Below are 7688 nucleotides of genomic sequence, written 5' to 3' on the forward strand. Positions count from 1 at the left end.
GTTCATTATGTAAGTGAGAGATAAGGCTGCTGTGCTCATCAGACCAAATCCCTGGTAGCCAAGGAGGGTGCCCGCCGGCCGCAGCAGGAGCAGGTGATGCTGGGGGAAAGGTGCTAAGGGAGAGGGGCAGGTGCCAGTGTCCCCTTCCCGTGTTTCCCGGCTCCAGCAGCAGGAGCTGGCTGGGATGCCACCGGCTGCGACACGCTGTCTCAGGCATGTGACAAAGCCGCGGTCCTCCTGCCCACACACACCCGGCTGAGCAGCTGCCTGCTCGCGGGGAGCCTGACAACGCACGGGGCCCGGCTGGCAGAGGCTGCGTGCTGGGTGCGGGGCCTGCGGCCGGCGACTGGGAGCTGCCACCAGGCTCCCAGGCAGGAGCCTTTATCTGTCCTGATAGCTGCTCCTTCTCTTCGCCCTCCTGCCTGGCCCCAGCTCCGGACAAAGGCTTGCCTCAAATCTGTCGTTTGGCTCCCGTGAAACTCCGTTTGCCTTTCTCCACACACCCGCTTTATCCGGCGCGTCCCTGCTGTAACCCAACACTGTTGCTCTTCATGCGGTACTTCCCGTCATTGTGCTGGGGCAGAGAGAGAGGCAGAGAGTGAAAAGCTTCTTCCCAGCCGTTGCTGTGTGCACAAAATAAAAAAATTAAAAAAAAAAAAAAAAAAGAGAGAGAAAAACAGCTGAAGATGAAGCGGGGCACGCAACACAGCCCAGCCTGGCTGTGCCACCTCTGGCACCCAGGGACGGTGGCAGGAGAGGCCAGCACAGCGGCAAACGGGCTCCTCCAGCCCCTGCCCTGGGCCAGGGAGAGCTGCTCCACCACAGCCAGCCTGCATCACCGCGTTTCCTCGCATTTCGTCTCGGTTTGGGTTTCTGAGTGGCTGTGCAGGCTGGGGTGGTCCCACAGGCCTGAGGTCAGCGTCCTCGGGGTGCTGGGGCCGTCTCAGCTGGCTCGTCACGACCGGGGCTGGCTAAGGGCGCAGCTGGAAGCCCCCTCCGAGGGGACAGGATGTGACTGCGGCTTCCCACAAAGGGCCGAAATTCCCAGCGGGTGCAGCGTGGTCCTTCGGGCAAAGCCTGCCTGGTGGTGGGCCGGCAGCAGCCAGATATTCCTGCTGTCACATCCTTGCTTGCTGAGCTGACTCCAATTAATGGATTAATTAATCTTGTAACAGCCCTGACCCAGAGCAGATCCCTTTCTCGACTCTGCCTTGGTCCTCCCCACGCACTGAGACCAGCTGCGGCTGTGTGCCCACCCTGCTGGGCTGCTGGGGAGGGCTGGGACCTGCCCCGGGGTGGCAGGGGGTCCCTGGTGACACAGGGGGGAGCACCAGTGCAGCCTCTTCCCACCCTGGCACGTGGGTTCTGCTATTTCGCTCATCTTCACAACCAGGGGTGGGGGCGGCAGGTGGGTAACCGCAGCCTGGAGATGACTCCGGTCTTCAAAGCCTCCGGGTCCTCCCCACACAGGTCCTGGCCAGCGCTGTCCTTGGGTGCGGGTTTACAGCGAGGGGCCATTTCTCCAGCACCCACCGGCTCTCCGCAGACCCACCGCTCCGGTGCGTCTGTCTCGTGTTGGGGCTGCGCCTGTTTCCGCCGCACCCGAGGCTCGGCCGCGTGGCCCAGCAGGGGTTGGGTCTGCCGGGAGACGGGGCAGGCGCTCTGCCCGCCGTAGCTGCTCCTGTGCCGGGTGCCATCACAGCACTGACCAGTTTGACACCAGTATCCCACCTGGGCTGGATTTCCCAGGATCAGAGCGGCTCCTCTCCGGGCAAGAGGGTTTCAAAAGCAACACAACGATACCGACGCGATGGTTTGCGTGTCGGGTGGTCCAGTCCCTCAGACAGGTTGCTGCTGGCAACGCTTATGGCTCTGGTTGTCCAAACCTTGTGACAGCTGGAGTTTGTTTCTCTTGCTTTTGCTCCCAGGAATGCAGTGCTCCTAACAAACATTCCCACAGGAAAGCGTTCCTGGGCCTCCTGAGAAAAAGGCTGGAAAACACCTCTGAACGCTCGAAAGCCAGGCAGCTGTTAGTTAAATACGCTGTGATCTCTAGGACAGGAGGGGAACGCCTTGCTCGCTGGTCTATAGACAATGAGTTGGCAAGTCTGAGCTTCTGGTTGCTTATTCTGGTGCTGCTGGGTGATTTTCTCTGATTCTGGTTGGGTTTTTTTTTTATTTTCTTTTTTTTTTTTGAAGGCTCTTCTGGCTTGAGAGCACAGGCTGTGACTCCTTCCTGAGGGACTTAAGACTTGCAGTTGGTGTCAGCCTGTCTGTCGGTAACGGGGCAACGTAGCCGGTGCCTGGCAGGGGTGAGAGCCTCTCCCAGACCCTCCGCCCGGACCAGGTGAAATTCTGCAGACGCGTGACTCGGGAGCCAGCTCGCCGGGTGGGAAGGGATGGCTGGTGCTGCCGCTCGTGGGGTTCCCCTGGCTTTCCGGCAGCCGTCCTGCTCCTCCCGCCCCACCGCTGCCCGGAGGGGACGGCTGAGCAGGGTGTCCTCGGAGGGTGCAGAGGGCAGCGCCCGAGAGGTGCTGGGCAAGTTTAGTGCGTGGGGAGGAGCAGGTGAGAGCGGGCCCTGCTCCGCTGACAGAGCAAAGACACCAAAGCCCCTGGTTTTATTCCCAGAGCAGCATCTGGGATTCGAAGCAGGTTTGCGAGCTGGGTGTGTGAAATGTCAGTACTGAAGCGAGCCCTCTCCCCCTTCCCAGGAGAGGAAAAGTTATTCATTTTGGAGATGACAAATGCTCTCTAATGCTGCAGTAAAGAGAAGAGTCAATACTGCAGGCACTGAATGAACAAGCCTGCTCAGGGCTCTTCCTAACCAGGCTGAACAGCAAATTGCTTCAGAAATGGTCTTGGAGAAGAGCATTTAAAATAAATTTTGGCAGAGAGCACAAACTGCAGCCATTCTCAGGGTCAGGTCTCGCTCGTGCCGAGTCCAGGGGAGTGTGAAGTGGGCTCGAGGCCTTCGGCAGGCCTGTCTCCCCCCGGCGCCGCGGCAGCGGCCGCAGCTCACCGCTGCGCCGGGGCTCTGCTCTGCTGCCTCCGGCCGTCACGGACGCGCTCCTGGAGCGGGGACAGCCTCCACTCGGGGGGGTGGTGCAGAGCCCTCGGCACATCCCCGTGACAGAAGGGACGAGCAGTTTGGTTTTGAAGCGGAAAAGGCGGCAGGGGAAGTGGGAGGGGATGATGGGGTGATGCCTTGGCCGAACCCTGATTGATTCCCGCTTGCCGCCTGCGTTACCCTCTCAGGCGAGCGCAGGATGGAAGCCGTCAGATGTTGAACCAAGATAATAATCTGTCTGCCTGAAGCTCTGCGCAGGCCTGGCTGCTCACACAGCACAACCGGGTCTCCTGCGCTTGCAAGAACACCCCGGTAACTTCCCGAAGGTTTCGTGGTGCCTTTTGGGCACAACTCCCCTTTACAGGAGAATCTCACAGGGTACGGCTGCAACGGGTCCCAAGGCTTATCCTTGGCACGCTCCTGGATCAAATACACTGAGTGCACAAGCACAAAGCCTTGCTTCCCCTGGTGCAGCACTGCCTCCTCCACACACCTGGAATTCAGGCTGCTCCCATGACCCGAGCCAGCTCTCCAGGCTGCGGGGCTGACGAACCCTGATTAGCCTGTCCCAGCCTGCTGTGACGCTGCCCTCGGAGGGGTGACAGCAGATGCTCCTGCGTCACAGCTCACCTCCCTTCCGCGGGCACCGATGGCACGCCTGGTGCTCTGGGCAGGCTTGGGTAAGGACTTTGTAAGCCTCACCCAGCTGCCTCCTGCAGCCCAGGAGCAGCATCCTCGCTCCTGCAGCCAGTCTCTGCCCACGCTGCAGGCAGATCGCATCGCCGAGCCTTGGTCTGTGACCGGGCTGCTGGGGATAATACACTGAGCAAACTTATAAGGGGTTAACGAGCAATTGGAAAACGCATGGGTAGCATTGCGGGCGTTTACAGAGCATCAGGGCATGCCTTATGGTTGGTGACTTCTACATCAGCCCAGTGACGAGCTCCTGAATGCCTGGCAGTGCTCTGCCAGCCCCTCAGCCCCTCCTCGCTCTGTGAGGCAAAGCCTGCCTCCCTGATTTCCTAGTCGCCCAGCACCAAAAAGGCAGGAAAAAAAAAAAAAGTGTGGTGAGGTTTTTAGGAGGATCCATCCGAGGATGCTGCTTGGCCCATCGGCCCAGGCTGCCTGCGTGCCTCTCCCCCGGCAAGGGGGAGGCAGCTCGGCTGACTCTTTATTCACGCTGCCACTATTTCCCCGGCGAGGCAGCAGAGCCTGCCCACGGGCACGCTCCACGCTCCCTGCCACGCAGCCACCCCCTCCTGCCGCTGCGGAGCGGGAACAGGCAGGGGTGCTTCCTCCCCGCTCCACAGCTGGATCCTGCCAGCAAAACCTCTCGCCAAGGGAGAGCTCCCGGCCGGCAGCAGGGATGGGGCAAGACGGGGAGCAGGCACGGGCGCAACTGAGAGCACACTGATATTTATAAATTCCTGCATGATACAGCTGCTCCACTCAGGGGACAAGCTTCTCTCGGCAACCAGCAAGAGGATTTTATGCAAGAAAAACAAACCATCTTTCTTTTTAAAGCAGTGTCTGTTATTCTGGAGCCGCCAGCTCTAACGCGCCAGTCGCTCGGAGAGAGTGGCGGGGGAGCCGGGCTCACCTGCAGGGCCCCAGCGCAAGCCAGGTAGCATGGCCATCCACGTCTGTCTTAAAAACTCACTGGCAAGTGGTGAAATTATCCTTAAAAAACAGAATTAAAGCATGAACGGGATCCTACAGTTGTGTGCAGCATCAGTTCCATACTCAGCTGAGCACCAAGGGCTGTTTTCAAACCCCGAGCGGAGATACCGTCTGCTCTGAAGGGCTACGGCTTATTTTGGCACCAGCTGATGGCATCTGGATCGCTGGTGGAATTTAGAAAAGCTCCCCTGCTCCATCCCCTGCTCCCTGTGTCCAAGTGTGACCCCAGAGGGACACGGATGGAGAGGAGCCGGGGTGTGCTCAGGGAGCAAGACCCATGCCTGGCGCTGACTCCCAGGGCGCTGCAAGATGGAGCCTTGTTTTCCCTGGGGACATGCCCTGCGCAGTCACAGCTGACAGGAGGGACACAATCTCTTCCTTATTAGCTGAACAAAACAGAGGGACCTGGTGTGCTCGCTCCTGTGTGACCCTGCTCTCTGCTGGGACCAGGGCTGCTTGGGTTGTGCCTCTTGCTTACGTGGCAGGGTTGTGCACTGGGGCAGCAGCTCCAGGCTCTACCCCGTCCCTGTCAGCCCACCTCAAACCCCATAAAGTCCAAGGTAGCTGCAAATCCACTGCAACGTGCCCTGGAAACTGTCCGGTGCTTCCACGCTGGCGCTCACCCGGACCTTTTCCAGGGGCACTGCCAACTGGTGTATGCTCTGGATGCCGCCCAGCTGCTCTGGGGGGGGTCTCAAAGCCTGGCACCCCTGGCAAACCTGACCGTGATGTAGCCCCACCAGAAGACTGCCTGGCAGGCAGGGGCTGCCCACGCTCTCCGGGGCCAGGCAGAGGTTCGGCACCGGGCAGGAAGCGAGAGCTGAAGGGAGGGCAGCAAGAAAGCAGGATGGGAATGGCCTGGTGGCTGTGCCCGCCTGCAGCAGCTGTAAGGAATGAGGTCACCTTCTGAGCACATCGATGGGGTTGCTTAGGGTAACAGGAAGGGAGGCTAATTTTAATCAATTAGTGGGAAATCAAGTTTACATGCGGCAGCGAATGCTTCCCATGTAAGCAGCGCAGGGCCAGCGCCCCTCACTCCCGGTACGTAGCTCTGTCTGCTCAAGGCTGGGGGAAATTGTATTTTTCCCAGTAGAAGGAACACTGAGAAAATTCAGATTTCCTTCGCAAACTGTGACTCCTGCCCTCGTGAGCTGCTGCTCAGCCTCCCCTCAAGGGGAAAGGACCCGCAGGCACCCTCCGTGCTGCGGGGTGGGATGTTGACAGAGGCAAAAAGAAAGTCTCATCAGGCTGGGAACCCCAACCTGGCCAGCTGTGGGGCTGGAGTGAGCACAGGGGCACCTGTTGAAGCTTCCTGCTGGGAAACTAAAGCCTGCCTGATGTTTGTTATTTATTTTTTTTCTTTCTTTTTTTTTTTTTTATTTTAAAGCAGGGGAGTAGCCGTGTGAGACTAGCCCACAAGCTGTAGTGCTGGCACTAGGGAGTGCTCTGCAGCCACCCCAGCCCTGCGGTGCCCAAGGAAGGGGGGCAGTGTGTTTGCCTTCTAGTTTAAGGCTTTGTTTGCAAACAGCTGGGGAGCTGGGGCTCCTCCTCAGATACTTCTCAGCTATTTCCAAATGCCAGAGCCCTATCTGCTAGATATTTGCATTTCTGTTTGCGTTATGGCCGCTTCACGTATCTTTTTTGAAGTGATAAATCAGTGTGTGTGTGTGTGGTGAGGGCTGTGAACCTGGTCTGAAGCATTACCCCCACCTTCGAGGGAAAACCACCCTGGAAGGAAGGTCCTGCAGTGGTGGCAGGAAGCCTGGAAGGCTTCTCCTCTGCGCTGGTGAACAGCCTTGTGTAGAGCTCAGCGAGCAGGAGCGAAGCTGCTCCCGGTACCCACGGCCTTGCCCAGGTGCCTTTTCCCCTCTCCTCATCCCCGACTTCTGCCTCGACGCCCAGATGTGCCACGTGGCCGGTTCCTCGGGACAAAGCTGATACCAAGTCTCAAAACAGAGGTCTGAGACTTTCTCGTGTAGGCTTCTGCATTTCTTTCCTCCCTCCCGTAATGTCTGGTTTAGATTTTCCCCCCACACACACACACACCCTGTACGTTTCTAGCACTGGAGCAGCACGAGCTCTCTGCCTTTCCAGCTCCGAGATTCCAGCTGGGATCAGGAATGGAATTAAGCCATGCAAATTTTAATATTGCCCTGACCGACAAGGAAGCGCTGCCAGAGCCTGCAGCAGACCCCGCAGAGCTTGGACAAAATCCCTGGGATTTCCCCTTTGTTTCTGGGGGAAGGCTGGGACGCGCACGCCCCAGTCCCGGACCCAGGCGAGCTCTCGGGGGCAGGAGGGCCAGGCAGGGGCTGCACATTCACACCTTCTAGGCACAAATCGACTAAAACCTGCTGCATTACTGCTCCCCTCCTGTCGTTCACCGGGGTCGCGTTAGCCAAGCCATGGCAGCAGGTCTCTGCCGGTGGGGACCGGCACCAGCTCCCCGACCCGGGGACTCGTGGTTTCCATCGCCCGGGAGCCCGAGCGCTACAGAGCCTGGCCAGGCACCGGCAGCACCAATGCGGATGGAGAGGCCTGGGGGAGGAATCTGCTCCCTTCCAAAGCAGGGACGGCTGATCCGGTGTATCGTAAGAGGAAAAAGCAGCGTTTCGATGGTGCTAATCCCTCCACCCTTCCCGTGGCAGCGGCGTTAGGGATAAACTGAACTTGCAACGCGATATTAGGACATCTGTCGATACTCGGAGCTTCAGAATAAAAGACTCATTTGCTGCCCAGTCGAACAGGTTATAATCCTTCCCCATCTCCCTACAGCCAAACACCACTCAGCGATTGCCGGCGTCGCTCACAGCAGCCGCTGAGTCAAGGGCCGCGCACGAAGCCGCTTGGGTTTTGGGGCCACCCCACCGCCGGCGGGCGCCCGGGTTTGGGGGACCGGGGTGCCGAGGGCGCCCGGGTTTGGGGGGACGGGGGCCAGGCC

The sequence above is a fragment of the Athene cunicularia genome (genome assembly GCF_003259725.1).
Source record: "Athene cunicularia isolate RWA chromosome 19 unlocalized genomic scaffold, athCun1 chr19_part1, whole genome shotgun sequence".
Lineage (NCBI taxonomy): Eukaryota > Metazoa > Chordata > Aves > Strigiformes > Strigidae > Athene > Athene cunicularia.